Genomic DNA, 21,545 nt, shown 5'->3' with positions numbered 1-21,545 from the left:
TGAATAAAAGCCAAAGGAGAGGAGAAAAAACAAGATTGTGGTGATTCAGTGGCACTCAGGCTCTTCTGAAAAGCTGAAATGGTCCCTCCTCAAACTCGAGCATCCTTCCAGCAACAGACGGAGCTTTGCTGTGGAGGATCCCTGAAGGCTTGAGCACAGATTCCTCTCTGCAGCAGCACAGACTGGTCTGCACGCACCCAGATCAGAGCCCTTCAGCCCTGTTATTTATGCTGTGGCTTCCCAGAGGCATGAAAGCACCAGCGGTGGTTTAGAATTCCATTTGGCACTTTGTTTTATTGGAAGGCTCCGGGAGCTGCCGTGATAGATGGCTGCTTCCCTCCTGTTTGTCACATCCGTGCTGTATGAGTTATCAGTGGCTGGTTTCTGACTTGGAGCCGGCACGAGGGGCTTTGGAAAATGGGGCATCACTTGTTCATTGCTTATAGCTTTGTAAATCTGTGAAGGACTGGGGTTCTTCTTCCTTTTATTTCAGTCTGATGGTGGTTTAAGGCAGCTCGCTGATGCTGCTTGGGATTTCTCTAAGGAGTAAATAGGAAAGAGATACACACCGTGGAAGTGCTGAGCAGCGAAGATTGATTCTGTCAGTTAAACATCACACAAGCATAAACAGAGTGTGCTGCTGTGCCTGCTCCCCTCTGACATCAGCAGAGCCAAACCTTCCCATCAGCAGGCGAGCTGTCACTTCAAACCCTGAACACAGCATCTGGATGAAAAGGGAATTTTTTTTTTTTTTAAGCTCTCCTATTCCTAATCAGCTGGGTGTCTGGGTCCTAATATTTGCCTAGAGCGAGTTCTTTCAATAATCTGAGTAAGTGGTCCCCAAGGCTTGTCTCTGCAAAAGTGCACGAAAGGGATCTCGGTGCCTGTGCTGCTGAAATTAATCGATCCCGATATTTTCTTAAGGCAGAATAAAAAGAAGAGAAAAATGTGGTTTCAGATCGGGATAGTTGAAATCCCAGGGAAGATGGTATTTAATGGGTGCCCACAGCTGCTTTGGCAGGCTTCAGTGGAGCTCTCATCCCAGCCCTGGGTGCACTGGTAGCCAGTGGCTGGAAAACACCCCAGGATTTTTTTGTCCTCATTACACATGCCCAGAAAACACCCACTGGAAAGGGCTCTCAGCCCCCCTCAGCCTCAAGGACAGCCTGTCCCTCCTGCAGCCCTCTGCTCTCTGGCCATCACAGACTTCCACTGGGACAGGCCTGGTGCTGACCCACAGCTCTGGCAGCGCTGTCAACACCTTTGGTTTCCATGGCAACTGCAGGATGCCAAGTATGGAGCTGGTGCACACCACAGCATCACCAGCTTTCCCTGGCCCCTTCAGGAAGTGGGTAGCACGAGCTGGAGCTGCCCACAGGACCCTGGGTGTAGGACACTGCATGGCCAGACCCAGCTGCAGGGGCTTTATTTCAGAACCACTGTGCAGGAAGGGAACTCTGCCACCCTCCAGAGAAGCACACATGGATATTTTTAGCAGGGCAGCAAGACAAATGAGCTCAGCTCTTCCAGCTATCCATCTGCTTGGTGTGCTCTGGGCCCCACAGCCTTTCCAAGTGAATGGAGTCCTGTGCCAGGCCCCGTTTGCTCTCCTGAGCTGCAAGGCCATGGGATTTGCTGATGGGAAATGCCCATCCCTGGTTTCTCCTGCACAGGGCAGACACAGCCGGGATTCCTGGGAGCTCAGCTTTCTCTGACGCTGTCCTTGAGGCAAGAACTTGGGATTTATTCCCTGCCTTAACCAGAGGCAGCTTGGCTGGGTGCTCAGGGCGGGCTGTGGTGTCCATGGCTGCCCGCAGTCCCCGAGCAGTGCCAGCAGCACTGTGTCTGCCACCCTCACCCTGCTGGGATGCTGCAGGTGGAGTGAGCACACAAGGGGGATGAGGCTGATCAAATACAGTCCCAGGGTAGTTCCAAGAGCAGTCTGCTGGTGTATGAGGCTCCCTGTCGTTTTCCAATCACTCTTCACTGCCACTGAGAGAAAAACCCGAGCGGAGCAGCTGCGACCCCAAATGTGCTCCCGTCTCCCATGGCAGGTGGTACCCGGCTGTGCCAATTGGAATTGTCTGTGCTTGGAGCTGAAGGGCAGGGAAAGGCAGGTTACACCTTTCCTGCCAGTCCTGGGAATCTGCAGGTGCCTGATGCTCGTTTTTCGTGAGTTTTGCAGCGAGGGGGAAGGCGCAGGAAGCAGAGAGAGCAGGGAGATTTGGGGCACGCACAGCACAGACTGGGGAGATTTGGGACCATCCTGGCCTCGCTGAAGTTGCTCACAGAGCTGCAGAGCAGAGCTCAGTCTCCCTGGCAATGGTTGCCATGCGATCGCTGCGGTGGCACTGCCTCCGCCTGACTTCAGTCAAACGCGCTCCTCCCAAGGGAAGGTTTGTGTCAGAGTCCCCAAGGAGGGCAGGATGGATGGGCTCCCCTTGATGGGGAGAGGGCAAAGAGAGGAAGCAACCCAGAGGTCTGAACCCAGCAGTGGAGCTGCCCCCAATCTGCAGCGAATGTGGGAAGCAGATGCTGCGCAGGAGTGAAGCCCATGCTCCCCACACTGCTGGCTGGGTTCTTCCAGAATCCCATCACAATTGTCAGACAGAGCCCTGCAGCAGATGCAGTTTTGCACACATAACATGGCCTGGAAGACAGCTATAACCTGTTTTTCAGTGGTTATTGAAACTTTCCGGGTCGATGCCCAGGCTGCAGTCGATAACCGTGGTCTCAGTGCTGCTGGAGTTGATGGAGTAACAATTTCATAGAAGTGCCTTCTGTCCCCCAGTGAATGATCAGAGTTACTCTGTGAGATAGCTCTTCTGGTTTGAACAAAAAAGTCCTTTGCAGGAATGTAAGTTCCTCATTTTAAATCCAAATGTAAAACTTAAAAATTCCATTACCACAAGAAGCTGGTGGGAAACCAGCGGCTTGGGTAAAGCATTTGATCGCGCATGAAAAATTATCAAGTCAGTGTTGAAAAAGCATTGAGAAACACGTGCTGGCTGCTCAGAACCCTCATCAGCCACTGCTGGGCAGAGCCAGGTCCTGGAGAGCTCACACTGGGGTGGTTGAAATTATCCAGAGACAGCTGTCCCAATGTTTCCCAGATTCCTTGCATGTGACTTCTGTATCCACTTTTCCACATGAACAATAACGCTGAAGCGAACGTCACTCATCAGACAGGCATAATTGGATTTGGAAAATGTGATATTGTGAATTAAGTTGACTGATGGGGAAGTGTCAGTTTTATTAACAATCTTCCTTCAGATGATAATTTTATATCTATAAGGATGAATTACAAGAGTACTTGAAAGCATCAGTCTCAAATGATGAAGTCATTTTAATAAAGGCTGACTTTCTCTTTCATGCACTTGTTTTTAAATATTTTATCTCCTTATGGGAAACTGTGTCCAATTCAGAGCCAAAACCGATGTAAGAAGTGCCATTTTCGTCTTCACACGGAGAAACACCTTCACCCTCAGGCGAGCTCCCAGCTGGGTGCAGCCTGGCCTGTCTCCCCTTCTTGGGGTTTCAATGCAAATCTGAACATTGAACAAATCTTCTTCCTTTCATGGTATTTTTCCAGAAGAAAGAGGTGGGAAATGCAGTAAGAGAAGGAGTAAGACAGAAAATCTGACACTTGGAAACGTCCCCGCCTCCCTTCAGCTGAAGAAAACTTGTCATTGGCTTTATCCACACCTTTCACAGCAAGGGGCTGGCTTTCCCCTCCTCCTCCCAGCCATGGTAGTGCTGGAATTAAAGGATTTGGGGTTTTTTACATCAGTGCTGTGGGGCAGCTCGGATGCAGGTCACCATTTCCATTTTCTACCTCGGCTTACTGTGACCGAGAGCGCCTCACTAAATGTTTGATGTGCCTCCAGCTGCAGTGGACACTGGAGCTGTGTCCCTCATGGACACAGGGCTGTGTAGAGCCCGTGGTCCCCTCTGACCCTGCCTCTGTCAGGGCAAACTGGCCACTTCATTATGTCCCTATTGATCAATTAAACGCTTTGTGCCTTATTTATCCCGCAGCCAGGAAGGAGCATTGCAGGAGCAAAGAGCAATCTGGTTGGACTAAAATCTAAGGAAGAAAAATGAGCTGATAAAAGCCCTGTTGCACTCGGCTTCTCCTTCAGAGGAGCCTTGAGAGAGTCACAGTGAGTTTTTTCCCTAATGAAAAAAAATTCGATAAAAACCCTTTTTGGCCAAATTTTCGGTGTTTGCACGTGTGAAGGAATGGAGGGTCTGTGCTTCCAGGGGAGTGGAGCTTTGTGGAGCTTTTTGTGCCCAGCCAGGCAGTCCACCCCTTGCAGCCAGGCCCTGGGGATGGACTGATGGGCAGATGAGGATGACTGAGGGCACCTGGGATGAGGCAGGGCGGGGAGGCAGCACAGACAGCCCCTTCCCTGACACAGAACCCTCCTCCCACCAACCTGCTGAGACAGGTGACCTATTTATTAGTACTTGGGAGATAAACAGAGGGAAGCAGGTGCTGGATTGCCCAATGCTGAGATGAAAGATACCTGCAGAACACCTGGGGAGGCCCACTCACACAGAGCTGCTGCTGCAGCTGTGGGGACACAAACCCCTGCAGTGGTTCATGTCCTGACCCACTGCTAGAGAGGAAAAGGTGCCATGTCAGGGGCTGATACGCCCACCATTTCCCCCTTGCAAAAGAAATCCCCAGTTTCAAAGTCAAATTAGAATTCTGGCTGCTTTTTGGTGAAGATCTGAATCTGCAGAAACAGTTTTGTGCTGCCATAGTTTGAAGTCAGATGCTTTAGCAGCACAGAGAGCGCAAGGCTGGATTTGCATGTGAAATGAATCATGCCCAATGTGATTAAAAATGCCATAAAGGATGAATTTAAGATTTTTTTCTTACTTACTATTAAAGTTTTTCAGTAATTTTCCACCCCCTCAGCTGAGCACCGTTCAGATGAACTGGAGAGAAACTTTCTCTGCGATTCATTACTGAGAGGTCTGAGGGGAATTCGCTGTATTTCAGTGAAAAAGCAAAGCTAAAAATAAAGGTTTTTCCATCAGCAAAGTATTTGTGTAGAAGCTGAGACTGTGGGGAGCACGAGGGCAGCAATGTACCTTGAGAGTGGTTGGTAGAAAGGGAGACAGAGCAGGCAGGGTGTGGTATGGGATGGGCACAACGAGCACCTGGTGTCCTTCAGCACGTGGAAATGCCCCAGAGCCGTGGCTGGGAGGCAGCTTGGCACTGGCATTGACACTGACACAGTCTGACCTGGAAAATTCAGTGCAGAGTGTTGGAGGAAGGGCAATCCCTGCCACAGGATGGTTCCACAGGTAGCTCAGCACGGTTGTACTGTGGAGATGTGCTGGGGAGCTGGGACCTGCCTACAGTGTCTGCTAAATTTGGGGGCTGAGGCAGAGCAGAGGTTGCTCTGGCTCATAGAGGCCATGTAGGGTTCAGGCAGAGCAGCTCCAGCATTGTGAGCAAGGAGGAGGCTGGACTGGGATTCCATTGCTCCATGTTCCAGCTGTTGAGCACTACCACTGGAAAAAGGCACCATGGGGCTCAGCCTGGGGCTGAGGAGTGCCTGGGGCTGAGGAGTGCCTGGGGATGAGGAGTGCCTGGGGATGAGGAGTGCCATGCTCTCTCCTGCCCATCTCTGGCACCAGCAGCATGGGGATGTTGCCAGCCTGGAGCTGAATGCAAACACCTGAAGTTTGCACAGCACCAGTCCAGCTCTGCATAACTGGTTGGCACAGATGTGCCTCAAGGCACAGGAGCAGCTGCTGCCTGTATCCCCATCCCACCCACATCCCCATCCCATTCACACCCCCATCCCCATCCCACCTGCATCTCCATCCCACGCACACTCCCACCCCTCCTGCATCCCCATCCCACCCACATCTCCTTCCCACCCACATCCCAGTGCCCACGGACACAGCAGTCAGTCCCCGAGGAAAGATTATTTGCATGATTAGAAAAAAGGGGGAGGAACACTGCCGGCAGCAAACCACGCTCCTTATCCGTGCTCTTATGAAACAGATGCATGTCAGCAGATGTCTTAATGCAAGCATCTCAACCAGTGAGAGCAGAATCAGTCCGTGGCTGGGGGAAGAAAGGAGATCCCTCTCCACTTCCAAATGCTGGCTGGAATCGTATTTGTATGTAAATGCAGTTTCTGTAAATGCACACTAACTCACCAGTAGCTCCAGGAGCCATTGCGTATTCATGACAGAAGAGCTTTTTACCCGAACAGGAGTTTTCGAGGGTACTTTGCATGAATTTCTCCTTTTTCTCTGCGTGTCGGAGTTTGACTAACACGTTGAAAATTAAAAAATAATTGAAACGGATCATATGCAGCTCAGCAGGGGCCTTATTTTCCGGTGAGTGGCAAGGGAATGGAGGAGCGGTAACGCGCGGCTTTTGTAGCCTTGTCACTTTGATGAATTCTTTAGGAACATCAGCGGCAGCACGGGGAGGCTGTGGCTCAGCCAGAGCAGCAGCACGGGCTGGGTCGGAGGAGTCTTATCCCAGAGAAGAGCCTGTGTGTTTTCCCTCAATCTGCAATCTCCTGTTTCCTTGTGAGCACAAACTGGAGACGGCACACGCCGAGCCGAGGGGAGGAGCGCTGGAGCACGGCTGAGCCTCTCCCCAGAAACGGCCCCATCGGTGCTGGCAGAGGAAAGGTCCCTCCTGGGTGCCCACAGCCAAGTTCAGCTCAGGTGTTACACTACCTGGTGCTGATCATGTCCAGCCCAATGACAGTCACGTCCCCGGTAGCATCGGTTCCTCACCGCGCGCTGACAGCCGCCAACCTCCGACCGTGTCTGGCCATGCCATGCCCCAAACCAAACCCCATCCCTCCAAAGGAACAGAGCAGACAAACCTGGGGTCACAAGGAGTGGTCCTGGAGCCCCCAAACAGACTCGCAGCTCAGCCAGGAAGGGTTTGCCAAGGACGGCTTCCCAGGGAAAATCAAACCCAGTCATGGTTTGGAATCGTGTCTGCCTGCAAACATTTCCATGCCACATCTGCTGCTTTGAATTAGGACCTGAATATTCATCTCCAAAATGTATAATTTATACTTACAGCAGACAATTCATAATTTAAGTGTTATTGCTCTAAATTAAGTTTTACATTTAAGCTGGCTGTGGACCAGATAAGTAAAACCAAGACACCACAAAGAGGAAACCCTCACTCTGGTGGTTCATACCATAAGGTCCTGGCTGGATGTCAGCAGCCGGGCACACCCAGAGGGAGGATGCCCTATCCAGAGCAGGGCAGGACTCAGCCACTCCTATGCTCCCACCTGCCCCTCTCCCTCCTCCAACAGCAATTGCAAAAGAAGGAGACCAAAAAAGGCAGGAATGAAAAAGGAAAATTAAACATGAAAATTTAATTAAATCACCCTTTGATCACTCTCCATGGAATGGACTTCATTCGGAAGATTATTTGTTGGAGAGCAATAACAGCTTCTAATTACGAGAGGATTCAATGTGGAACGAGGGGGTTATTATATTTTTTAAATCAACCCGGTTTCCCCTACACCAATCAACAAGACTGCCTGCACATTACCAGTTAACATTATTAAAGTTGTATTTTACAGCCTGGTTACTCGCCAGTGTTTATGAGTGTGAAATATCAGGTTTAAAGCTGACACAGAAATATCGTCAAAGAGGCTGATGGAGAAAGAGTTTGTGCTTTAATTGGAAAAGTGGGTGCTGGGTGCTGCTGTCTCCCATGGAAGGCAGGGTGGGAGAGGACTGGTTTTCCCCACAGAGCCATCCACCTTCTTCACGGGTTCTGCTGTGCTAGTGAGCACAGCCACAGCCCCACCATGCCCAGGACCAGCCTTCCCAGCTGGGAGAAAGAGCTGGAGACGTGTGGCAGAGGCCTGGTGAGGAGCAGGGACTCTGGGCATCAGTCACCCAGGCTTTATCTCCTTGAGTAAATCCCCTGGAAGAGCGGCGTGGCTGCCTCGGCTTTGTGAATGAGGCCCTTAAAGATTTGCATATATCATAATCCATGTGAGTCATAACCAGCCAGCGCTTCAAATGCTCTCCGAAAGAAAGAACCAAATATCCCCATTAGAGCTTTTATCCCCTGCTATTTCATATCACAATAAAATGTCAAAAGGAAAAGAGAAGCAGATTTCTGATATTATTACTTTGAACTTTTCTTGGCTATACTCCCCTGAAGCATGACATTTACTGAGGAGAGGGAGAAAAGAAGAGGCTGGAATATCTCCTTAATCATCTTTATTTCAGCACTGTGGCATTGAGCAGCTGGACTGTGTCTCCTGCCTGGATGGGAGAGATGATGGGTGGCACCACAGCCCTGAACCCTTCCTGTTCCCTGGCACCACTGAGGATTTGAAACCTCCTTGATGCTCTGCCCAGGCACAGCTGGAGAGAGGCAATGGACAACATTCCCATCATCATTATCATCATCATCATCATCACCATTGTCATATTGACATTAAGATAAATTTAGCAACACATGGTGCGGTTTGGTAATATCATAATAACAACATTTAGCACTTTTGAAGGTGTCTGGTGGTCGATCCTGAGCTCTCCTGGCAGGAGCAGCCTGAAGAGCCAGTCCCTGGACATCCTGGCACAGAATCCTTAGGGATCCGTCCTAACTGTGTCTCTGAGGTCTGGCTTTGCCACAGCATTTACACCACAGTGTAAAGGTGTCTGCAGGGAATTACAAATGAGTCGGTTTGTAAAAAAAGTCCTAAGTCATTAAAAGTTCATAGTGAAAGGAAAAGTGGGAATAGATGTCATAAAAAAGTTAGAAGGATAAAGTGGTTCTTCCATCAAAAGCTTTTACAAGCCCATTTAAGAAATCCATTTTAACTGTATTTTAATTTCTTTTATGGACCTAGTAAAGCCGAATGGTGTCAGGGAGATTGAGAAAGGTGGGGCATTAACATTGTGCACCACTCTCACTTCTGAAAAATCCCACTTTTTCCATGGACTGAGCTTTCAGGGGCAATTTTGATGTATGGAAGTGAATCCAATTTAGCAGCTTCATCTCTCATGTTTAACTTTCACATGAACATGGCAGAATTATACCCTGGCACAGCAAAGATCCAGGAACAGGACGGGGAATTTCCAAAAGGCAGTACCTGGAGAAGGAGGTTCTTGGACCCATGCTTTTCCTTTGGGGTCAGGTCAGTTTTTGGTGCAGGAGAAAAAATAATTTAAGCCACCAGCAATGAAGAGCTTCATGCTGTGGAGTCAGTGACTGGGGCAGGGCTGGCAGGTGAAGAGGTTGACCCGCTCCTGCCAAGGACATGCTGCCTGTGGAGCTCTGTGCCAGCAATGCCAGGGGCAGCTCAAATCCTCCAAAACTCAGAGCCAGGTCATAAATGACCATGTGGAAGCCTGGCAAGCATGGAAGCACAGCAGTGCCGGGGGTCCTGCCTGCAGCAGGACCAATGTGTTGTTCGGGGAGTGGAGTTGCCACGCTCAGAATGGAGAGTTGTTATGGTAACAAATGACTCGTATTCTCCGAAGGAAGCACGATTTCAGCTTAATAGGGGGGAAAAGCAGGGAAGAAGAAAAGGATAATATTTCAAAAAGCTTTAATGAGACGTGAATTGTGCGCGCTCGTCCTCTGGAGTGTGTAATGGTTCCGCGGGGAGGACGAGCGGTGTTTACAACCGGCCCCACGCGCCCAGTGCAGCTGTGTCCTCGGAGAATCCAAACCTCAGGGTGCCCTCTCAGCTCCTCTGACACCAGCCAGAACACCAGGGCGTCACCATCATATTTTCTGAAAAATCCCTTCGCCAGGATTTCTTCTCCTGGGAAGCTGAGAAGCCTCAGAGAAAAAGGAAAACAATATTATCTCATTTGCTTCTCCCTGTTTTGCTGCTTTGGAATGTGGTTTGGAGATTGTTTATCCAACATGTGAATTGTTCTGACTTATTGGCCAATCAGGGGCCAAGCTGTGTTGGGACTCTGGAGAGTCACGAGTTTTTCATTAGTATCTTGTTAAGCCTTCTGTCTGCATCCTTTCTCTATTCTTTAGTGTAGTTTAGTATAGCATTATATCATATCATATCATATCATATCATATCATATCATATCATATCATATCATAAATTAGCCTTCTAAGAACATGGAGTCAGATTCATCCTTTCCTTCCTGCCATGGAAGACCCCAGAAAACAAAGCCTCCTTCCCTTCCAAAAGGTGCTGCCTGTGCAGTGGCACCGTGGGGAAGCCGGAGCTGAGGTGCCCCACATCAGAAAGGTGAAGGGGAGACTCCAGCAATGCTGTGGAAGGAGGATGATGCCCGTGGGGGGGAGGCAGAGCTTCCCTCACCCTGCCTGCCCACTCCTACAGCCCCCTGGTCTGGGGGCATCCCTCCAGCTGTGCCCTTGCCTGTGATGATTCACCCAACACCAGCCTGGGCTGCCTGGGCTTCCCTCACGGAGCTCCACACTGACTCCTGCCTTCACCTCCTCTCCCCAGAAGCCAAGGAAAAGCAGTGCTTTGATAAGAAATGCAATCATTAGGAATGTGCCAGAAACCAGGTATTAATAGAAGCACTATTAGAGGATTTATGGATGATTTAAGATGCAGCCCATTCTGCTCGTGAATGCCTCGTCTGTTTAAGAGCAGTAATTGCCTATTATCCTGCAGCTTCTAATGTGCTTGGCTCGTGCTGGCGTGACACACGAAGATGCAGCACATCTTTAAAACAGCCAATGCCAATTCCAAGGACCTGCTTGTAATTTTAAACACAAGAATCCAGTAAAACTCGGATGGCAGCTGAGAAGTGAAAAAGCCAACGGCACACGGCGGGCACGGAAGCAACGACCAGGGAAGTGCTCATAGCTCAGAGGTGGGCACAGCTCTCAGCAGGTGACAGCTCTGCTTATCCTCCAGGTGTGTTCTACCCCTCCCCCCCATTTGTCACTTGTTTTGGGCCCTGCAGCAGAGACAGTTTCATGAATCAAACAGAGCCAGGTAACAGCCAAAGGGAGGTGAAAAATGCCGTGGTACCAAGCACAGCCGTGAGCCTCCTGGGTGTTTATCTGCCTGTGTGTCCTTTGCATTACACTGATTTGAATTTTTTTCACAGTCTTTTGGAACATTTTCACCCTTTGAAGCACACTAATCTACCAGAGAAGCTTTAATTTCTGAATCAGGGGTGAGATTCCCCCCTCATCCGCTCCTCTCTGTGCAGGAGTCCCTGGGATGCAATGCTCGGGGGAACATCAACAACCTCTGGAGCTCCACAGCAGAGCTGACCTGTGCACACCTGTTTATTGCCAGGAGAATGGAGAGAATGGACTAAAACCAGCCAGTGATGACACAGGAAGGAGACCAGTGCCACTTTCACCCCACACAGCCCACCCTCCCTCAGCAGCACAAACCCACCTTCCCTGCCACCTGCAGCAGAGGCTTTTCATATCTGCTGAAAGAAATTTTCTGGAGGCAAAAAGCCTTGCTGGTGGTGGAGGGAAGGTCCTGCTGCTCATCTCACCGGCTTTCGCTCTTTCTGCAAGGAAGAAAAGCCCTTTGAACGCCAGGCACAGCAGCCAGGCAGCACCTTCCACTGCCTCCTTGGCGGCTTTTAATTTATAGTGCCCACAATTTGACGTGTTGATCTTCCTGATTGCACAAGGAATTGAATTGGATTCAGATTTATTTGTTCTAATTTGTGCCTCCTGTTACTTATCACCGCAGCATCGCCGGCTGCGGACGGGCTTTGCTCAGCCATCCCAATTAAAGCCTGAGAAGTGCAAATACACACAGGAGCAGCTGGAAATGCAATGAGCAGAGAGCAAACAGGCAAACAAGCCAGAGCCCACGGTGATTACAAACCCTGTCGTTTTGGTGCGAGTTTCACCAAGAGGAATTGCATTTCCAGTGTTGTTTCCCTGGAGTCTCTCCTGCTGCTGCTCCACCAGGAAGGAATTGCTGCCAGGCTGCCCTGGCCACAGTCCCACTCAGGTCATGATACCCTGCCTCCCCCATGTCCCTGCCAGCCAGGTGATTTAGAGCCTAATTTTTGGACAGCTGAGTGCTGGCTTCAACCTGCTGGTCTCCCAAAAAGGGGACAGCAGGAGTGACCTGCGTGATCCAGCCCTTGGAGATCTGCTGATCCACAGCTGCACCCAGAAGGTCGTGCTGGCATGACACACCAGGGATTAGGGATGAGGAGCCTGAGTAAAGATTAAAGGGCTGTGGGCTTTTGGATGGCTGATCCTTTCTGGCTATAAGCAGCACCCACAGCCTCTCGTTCTGACCAGTGCCTTCCTTGCTTCCTGGCTGAGCCCTCCCTCCCAGCTCCACTGTCAGGAGAGCTGAAGGAGTCCTCCTCAGGCTGGGACTGCCCATCATTCCCCTCAGCATCACTAACACCCTGCTGGTGCTATTGGAAGGAAAGGCCTTGCTTTTGAATTGGGGAGTCGCATCCTTGGGTCTCTCCATGCTCCCCTGTCCCTGGCAGCCCTGCAGGGCTGTGACTTCCATGCCAGTGGGCCAATTGTCCCTCCTGCTCTTTCTAATAAGCTCAACAGCCTGAGCTCTTTAATTCCTTTGGGGGAGAGATTTTTCCAGTCCTCAGCTCACCTTTGCCTGCCTCCTTTCTGCAGAGCATTTGCTCTGTTTCTGCTGCCATCAGCTGGGATTTTCTTCTCTCCTTATTTAACCCCCCTGTGTTCTCCTCACAGGTGGCACTACAGCAACCCACACATAAACAGCAATAAAAAAACAAACGCTTTTGGCCAGGCATGCCATCATTTCTGGGTCTCCAGAGCTCAGAATTTTTTGGGGTCTGCCCTCCCTACAAGGCAGCTCAGAGCACCAGGGAGCGTCACAGCTCTGCCTGATCCTCCCAGGAAACATCAGCTCCCCACCTTGCTGGTTCCTGCCGACAACGTCATCTCGCTCCCTCGGCCTCCCGTTGTGCCCCGGGAGTGACAATGACATGGCAATCAATGGCAATGATCTCCCAAGTAGCCTGGCTGATAAACATGCTCTCGAAGCCGCTACAAGCATGTCTGAGCTGCTCATTCTGAATAAATTGGGGTTGATGTACACACTGTGAGTCGTCTGTACTTCAAATTTATCCGCGCAGGTCCTGGTGCTTCCAAACCCCGGCTGCTGCGGGGATAATGGGGACACTGATGAGCTCCCTAAAGAGTGGCTGGTGGGATGAGAGGGAGCCAGCCAAGCACCCACCTCTGCAGCCACTCACCACTGGGGCTGCTGGGGTCGTGCCTCTGCTCCCTGCAGAGCAGGGTCAAAGACCTGGTACCTGTTAGCTGGGCTGCCAGGCTGCTTGCCCAGACAGCAAAGCTCTGATCCCAGGTGATCCACAGGCTGGGAACAGCTGCCACTGTCCCAGAGTGAGAGAGGGGCTCTGGAAGAGGAGCTGGGGTTGGGTTGTGACCAGTGGGTGACACTATGGATGTTTTGCAGTTTGCTTTATGTGTCTGTGGTTGGTGTGCAGCCTCCAGGTCCCCTCTGTCCTCGTCCTGTGCCTACTGCTGGCAGCTTTACACAAAAACATGGTGTTTGCACAAGCAGAACCCAGACTCCCTGCCCCCCGTCCCCCAGGGCCTCCCAGGCAGGTATCCATCATTGCCTTTGTTTGGTTGCCTTAATTGAGCTGGCTATTTATAGCTGATTATTGGAACCAGGTCGAACTCATCTCGGTGTGGTTTCCAGAAGGAGACAGCAGTGAGGAACTCTGAGTCCCTCTGTCCATCCTGGGCATTGTGTTTGTGCTTGGAGATGGAAAATGGGGGGGATGGACCAGGGGGGATGCACACAGGGGGATGGATCAGGGGGATGCACACAGGGGGATGGACCAGGGGGATGGACCAGGGGTGATGCACACAGGGGGATGGACCAGGGGGGATGGACCAGGGGAATGGACCAGGGGGATGGACCAGGGGGATGGACCAGGGGGGTGGACCAGGAGGGATGCACACAGGGGGATGGACCAGGGGAGATGCACACAGGGGGATGAACCAGGGGGATGGACCAGGGGAATGGACCAGGGGGATGGACCAGGGGGGATGCCCACAGGGGGATGCACACAGGACAAGATGGGATGCACAAGGAGGCATGCATGAGTGGGGTTGAACACAGGGGGATGCACAAGGGGGGATGCACACCTGCACACCTGCAGGACCACACTGCTCCTCTGCTCAGCACCACCACTGCCTTGCACCTGCCAAGGCCTCACAAGCCTCAGGTCAGCCTGGGATGTGCAGTGTCATTCTGCAGGAAATACCCACTTTGATCCCCAAAGTGGCTGCTGAGAGGGATTGCTGTGGAGTCCTCGGGATGCAAATCCCAAGCTGCATAACTGTGCTCCCAGTGAGATAACAAATGGCCACAGACAGCAGCTCTGGCTGGGCCTCCATGTACTTCAGCTGCCGTTTAACACAATCGTTTTCTTTACTGGCTATAAATATGTTGGAATACTCTGACCTCGTGAGCCAGCATTATTCTTGGAGGCAGAATTATTTCTTGCTCTGTGGCTCATCAGTTAGTGTTGGCCTTGAAGCTGCCTGGCCCTGTCAAGCACGTGAAGTCTGATTTTACACAGCAAATGAGACACTCACAGCAGGCCTTGGGGGAGGCAGAGCAGCAGGGCGCAGCACCCTTCCCATGCCAGCCCTCACCACTGCTCTCCAGGTGATTATCCAGGTGCCCACAGCGCTGCAGCCACAATGTCCAAGTCCCAAAACCCTTGGAGCTCATCCTCCCACGTGCAGCAGCCCTGACACCACGTGGACATTGCACATCCCCGTGTCCCCAGGGAGGCTGGAGCATCTCTTCCCATGGGTGCTGCTCATCCAGGGCAGGTGACAGCCTCACGTCCTCTGCCTGCTCCTGCCCACATCAGCACTGTGCTCTCCCTCCATCTGCAGCAATTTGTTTGCATGAATAATTTAAGGCTATAGTCTCCCATGACTTGCTCCTTGTGTTCACTGCTAATCCCAGCATTTTGTAAAAAACCTGTTTCTTATTAATAGCCAGTTTTACAGTCCCTCTCAACTGGTCACTTATTGGCAAACCCATTCCTGCTCTGCTGTTCTGGCGGTGACCTTGGCCCTTCACTCCTCTCTGCTGCTCTTCTCCATGAAATCCCACTGCTGGAGCAGTGCTAGAGCAGAAGGAATTTACTGGTTAAATAATTTATCTAGATTCAGTACAGAAAGTCTTTTGAGGAGATTCATCAGCTAATAAAGAAAATTGATCCTGGAAGCCAAAGTCAATATGGGGTTAGAGAAATGCTGCCACTTGCCATGGGCTCCCTTCCAGAAGCCTCTGCTGCCACATCTGGCTCACTCTCCACACACCTCCCCAGCACTGCCACCTCTCCCAGCTTGGATCAGATCTGCCTGCCCACCCACCAACCCTCAAGAAGCCTTTTCTGAAACCCTGTGCAAGCTGGCAAGCAAACACAACGAAATTAAGGAATGGAAGCATCCAGAAAACGCTCAGATTAGAGCACAGAAAGTGAGGTGGGAGTCGGTGCTGGGCCTGGGATGTGCAGGATGGAGACCCAGCACTTTTGGAGCAGCCCATGGAAGATGAAAAATAACCAAAGGAAAGCATGGGAGAAATGAACTTGGCAGCAGCGTGTGCCCATATGGCTGCTTTGTACTTCGTGTGTGCCTGCCCATATGTTGCACAAACGTGTGTTTGCTCGCCCCCGAGCACTTTGCACGCCAGCAGCAGCCTCAGCCCCAGCAAAATCCTCTTGTAGCAGACTGAGGAGCTTTAGGAATGCTCTCCTTCCCTCGGCTGCTCCTCAAAGCCATTTATCCAAATGCCTGTGACCGCCAGGGACAATCCCAGCCGTCTTTTCCCTGCCATGGCCTTTGCCCTCTGTGAGCTCTCCCCACAAAGCCTGGGCTGTGCAGGGCAGGCAGCACTGGGGGGCCTTGGTCAGTGGATTTGCCACGAGCTGGGTGAGGTTTGCTGGGAAGGAGCTGCTCTCACTGCCTTCAGTGCCTCGGCTGGAGCCGTGTTCCGATCAATAATTCAGGTGCCCTCGCAGTGGCCACCAGCAGATCCCTCCCTGTCTGCTTAATGGGAAATCATATTCTGGTGCTGAGCAGGCAGCTGTAACCCAGGGACATTCCTGGCATCCTGCCACAGCTGGGAAAGCCTGTGCTGCTCTGCTCCTGCAGCTGGGTGGGCAGCCAGGGGGCTCAGGGTGTGCCACCCTCTGATATCGACGAGACCAGACCCAAGGGTGAAGCTGACTGTGGAACTGGGAATGTCCAGGGAAAACCCCCATGGCATTGCAATCATTACAGCCAAACGGGCCCCTCCAGGTTCCAAGCCCACCCTCCAAGCATGATTTGAGCTGAAAATTCAGGCCCATTTCCTGGTACACATCATTCAAGAGAGGTGGAACAATCAATGGGAGATATTATCTGTGGCTCGCCTCTGCAGCCAAAAACGTCTCTTCTGTGAACACAAAGTCATTAGGAGTGTGATTAATGGGGTCTGAAGGCAGGAGCTGGAGTAGGGAGGCTGTCTGTGAGCTCTGCCCAGAGTGAGGGGTGCCCAGTGGCACAGCCACCTCTCCCAAATCCCAACGTGGAGCTCGCTCCAGGGGCCAGTGGAGGGCTGATGAATCTGCACCTCATCAGCTGCCCCAGAGGGATGGAATGCCTTGGTTTCCCAGCAGCTTTTCCTTTGCTTCAGAGAGGGAAAGAATTCCCAGTCACTGAAGGGGAGGGGAATACCCAGACCCCTCCATCAGCAGGATAAGTGACTCCAGACTTAGAGATAGAAACAATGACCAAAACCAATCTGGAGGAGCAGGAGCACTTGTGGGAGGACACAAAGAGGGGAGAGCTGACCACAGTGACCAGCAGGCAGATGCAGGGCTCTGCCCAAGGTCAGGGCAGGAGCCAGAGGTTTGCCTGTGCAGGGAGGTCCATCCTCCACCTACTGCCCTGAGGCTTGGTGGGACACAGCAGTGCTGAGCCACAAGAGCAGCCAGCAAGGGTGGGCAAGGTCAGGCAGGATTAGGGAAGCAAAAAGCCGTGAAGATTTTAGGAAGATGGTTCAAAGAGTGAGGGAATTAATTCTGGAGGTGCCATGGAATTGATGGCCCATAAAGTTAATGAGATATTGCCAAAGAAAGGGTAAACAATTAGGACTATTAGCTCCAAAGATAAACTAAGACCTATTGCCCTCAGAAACACTGAAACTAATTAAATTGAAAATTACAACATGGGAGTACAAAAACAAAAGCAAATAAATTGAGAGAAAGAATTAACTGGCTTAATATCATGATGATAATATTATTAGCAATAGGAAGTGGGGATTGTATGATTAAAGCTGTTTATTCTCAGGCTCTTTCTCTGGAAGCAGGCAGCCAGGGACACGGGGCAGGCAGGAGGGTCACACTGCTCTGGGGGTGCCTGGGGGTCCCGGCCCAGCACTCTGGACCCTTGTGGAGGGGATTTGCTCATCCTGGTGCCCTCCCCAGTGCCGTGCCCATGCTGTCCCTGCTGTGCCAGGCAGGAGGTCAGGCTCATCTGCCCACAGACCTTCCCGTGCCCTGGTGAGCAGAGCCCTCCAGGAGTGTCATTATCACTCCAATTACTGGTTCTGTTTAAAGGGATTAGAGCCAAATTAACTTTGCAGTTTGCCACCCAGAAATAATCCTGTTTTAAGTGGACAGATTCTCTTGCAACGTCCAAGGAGATGATGAATGGGCAAAGTGCTGCTCCAGTGGATTCTCAGCAGCAAAGGGGCTGCTGACCCTTCCTCGAGGGCGCCTCCAGAGTGAACAAAACTCATTTGGCACCTCCAGAGTGAATAAAACTTATTTCCTCAGAGCTGGTGAGGTGGGGGCTGATGCACTGGCCATGGTTACAGCAGCATCCCAGCAGGAGTGACAGGCTGAGGAAGAAAATTGCAGGCTGGGAGGAACAGGAGGAGGCTTTGGGCGGGATTTTGTGCACCTTGGAGAAAAAGGGGAAAAGAGGAAGCCACAGCCAGCCCTGTCCCAGTTCAGATTGCTACAAGGCTCCAGCTGATAAAACAGCCTTCATACATCTTTAGTGCTTTTGCCCATTTTGGTAAAGTGATCTGTCCTGCTGCATGCAAAACCAAGGCTTGGGTATGTGGGTCTCCTCTAGAAAAGGGTGTCTCCTGTAGAAAAGGGTGTCCTCTCTAGAAAAGGGTGTCTCCTCTAGAAAAGGGTGTCTCCTCTAGAAAAGGGTGTTCCCTCTGGAAATTATGCCTCCTCCCTTCCCAGGTTTGGGAGCCTCAGAGCAGGCTTTAAAGCCACACACAGGGCTGCTGAACCCCTCCCATGCTTTCGAAGCATGGAAATAAAGCCAAGAAAAGGCAGCCAAGACACTGGAAACTAGGAGAAAGCTGAGCAGCTTGTGAAGGCAGAAAGGGGCAAGTTTATGGTGTGGCTCTATCCAAACCCTCCACGGGTGCCCTGGGGCCACAGCAGTGTTGGCTGGGTCCCTTGTGCCCTGCTGGGCTGGGTGCAGCATCTCTGATATTTGTGATCCAGGGAGTGAGTGAGGGGCCTCTTTTTATGGTCTAATTTCTTCTGCTGAAGCAATTTCCACTTTCAGGCTGTTATTGCCATCCCCCCAGCCCTGCCACTGGTGGAATAGCAGTCGGGATGGGATGTGGGAGCCAGAGGCTCAGGCTGCACTGGGATAGACAAGAGACTTGCAAAGGGGAAGACAACCAAATATTTACCTGAGAGGGGTTGTGTATCACACCAGGACAGCCTACAAGGGTTGGTCAAACACTCAGTGACCTCCAGGAAAAAAACAAAAGTGATAGCATGTACCTGGGCTGGCGAGTTCATGGTCTGTTTATAACACCAGCTTCTCTACTTGTTGAGGAATCTGCAGCATCCTGCACTGTTTGACTTCTGTTTATTATTTCTTACACCATCTTTAATAAATGGAAGGAATTAGCAGCAATACATGTAATTTTCTATTTTACAGGCTAAAAAAAAGTTACTTCTTCATCCAATTAAATCAATATGGGAGGAATTCCAGGATTTTTTCTGCACAGGTGTTGGAGGGGTCTGACTACAAACCATCTGGCCCAATTCATTGTGATACAGCCATCAAAAAGGAGTTTGTTGGGAAGATCACCTGACTTAACAACACTTCCCCTCTAATTAAAAGCAGAGTATCAAGGGTTCTGGAGCTGGGATAGAAACTGTGAAGGCAAAGGAAGAGATTGCCTGGTTCTATATCAGAATACCACATGGGAAGGAGCTGGAAAGGTGCTAAGCAGGACCAGGACCATGCAGCATCCATGGGAACACAGCCCAGTGAGGGCTGTGCAGCTGGCTGTGGCTCCACAGTGAGAGCACCTCAGGGGAACCTGATGCCTTGTGAGGGCTGTCCTAGAACTAGACAGAGCTTAAAAATAAAGTTGGGATTTATTTATCAATAGATCTGCCTTGGGCAGCATGACCCAAAATGGCCACAGAAATGGAGAACTGGTCATGGGGGTCTCTCATTTTTATAAGTTCTGGTCCATTTGCATATTGGAGTTTATTGTCCAATTCCAGCTTTAGCCCATGAAATCCCATTTTTCTTGTTTCTCACTCTTGTGCTCTTGGGCCTGAGATTTGGATCATTTGTCCTTGGTCCCCAGCTAGAGAAGGAATTGTTTTGTCTCCCTGCTCTGCGAAGAGAGAGCTCACCATCCCCGAATATGAAGCCCAGAATTACACACTAAAGCAGCACAGAATCTGAAAAATAGAAAAAGTTTCCCTGTACAGGGAGGTCCATCCTCCACCTGCTGCCCTGAGGCTTGGTGGGACACAGCAGTGCTGAGGCATCAAGGTGACAGGGAAGTGATGGCCACAGTGGGGATGGCATTGGGCAGGGTTTGTTCTGGCACTGTCTGCTGAGGGATGAAGGGAATGAAGTGTGGCTGGGACAGTGATGACTCCCCTGGGCACCACCCAGGGCATGGGCTGGGCTCACAAACAGCCAGTGGGATGGCCTCAAAGCTGGCATGTCACAGCAGCTCTCCAGGGAGCTGTGACATTGGCAGAGCCCAGCAGCAGCGTGGAGGAGATCTCTGAGGACAGGAGGTGTGATGGATGCTGCCCATCAAGAGGCAGCCAGAGCTGAGCCCTGCTTGCCATCCAGTTGTCTGCTTTTAATGGATATAAATGGTTACCTTTAGCACTGAAAAAGCTGAATAGATACAAATATTACTGATAGCATGTGGGTGCACTGGGCCTCATTATCCTTGGGTAATCGAGGTTATGTGGAGCTCTTCTCCTGTATCTGTCACTGTCTCTCTCGGCAATGTGCTGAAGCAGGGAAACCTTGAGGACAAATTGCCCAGGGAGCTGGGGAAGGGCTGGGACCCAGATCCTCACTGGCCTCCCACTGTCATGCCACACAGCCCCAGCAGGCAGCCTCTGCTGGTACATGGCTTCAATTAAACCCCTGCAGCAGTCATGTATTTGGTGAGTTTTGTTTCTCTTGGTCTTCGTGGGTCGCTGGTGAGAAGCCAGCGATGTTACCCAGAGTAATTCCCAAATTTCTGCAGCAAGCACTGTGAACCACACTGTGTGTTCAGGGTTGGTGGCCCACAGGAGAGTTCCTTTTCCTCCCCCAGAACCCACGAGCTCCCCTTTGCTCCGTGCAAGTGCCGCTCTGCAGAGCTACAGCAACATCCCTTCTGCAAACAAACCCAGCTCTGAGGCTGCCCTTGGCGGGGAGTTTTGAGGGGTTTCTCAGCCTGGTGAAGCTGGGGAATCCCAGAAGCCACATGCAGCTCTTCCCACTCTTGATGGGAGTTATCTCCCAGCACACGTTGTGTGTTTTACAGCAGAATGTGTAATTCAACATTTGCAAGCGCTGAGCACTGAGCGCTCACGCTGAGAGGTGCCTTCCTGCAGGTACTGCTGCTAATGAAGCTGAGGCCGTAAAATATTCCTGGAAAGTGCTTACAAAAGGCTTTCAGATATGTCAAATTATGTTTTTCATGTTATCTCAAATTTGCCTTCTGTTTCTAAGGAATACTCAGACTCTCAGCTCCTCCCTGCTTTTCCCCCTGGTTCGGAGGAGGAGGAGGGAGGTGTGCTGTGTGCATAATCACAGAGCTCCTTGCCCAAACCTCTCAGAAAATATTCACAGAATCAATGGGTTGGAAGAGATCTTCAAGATCATTGAGTCCAACCCAGCTCCAACACCTCAGCTAAACCCTGGCACCCAGAGCCACATCCAGGCTTTGTCAAACATACCCAGGGATGGGGACTCCACCACCTCCCCGGGCAGAACATTCCAGAACTTTATCACCATTTCTGTAAAAACTTTTTCCTGATATCCAGCCTGTATTTCCCTTGGTGCAGCTTGAGGCTGTGTGCTCTGGTTCTGTCAGTTCCTGCAGACAGAGCCCAGCCCCAGCTGAGCACAGGCACCTTTCAGGAGCTGTGAGAGTGATGAGGGCACCCCTGAGTCTCCTTTTCTCCAGGCTGAGCACCCCCAGCTCCCTCAGTGGTTCCCACAGGGTTTGTGTTTCAAGCTCCTCACCAGCCTTGTTGCC

This window comes from Fringilla coelebs (assembly GCF_963513975.1).
Source record: "Fringilla coelebs genome assembly, chromosome: 22".
NCBI lineage: Eukaryota > Metazoa > Chordata > Aves > Passeriformes > Fringillidae > Fringilla > Fringilla coelebs.
This window is presented reverse-complemented; position numbering follows the sequence as displayed.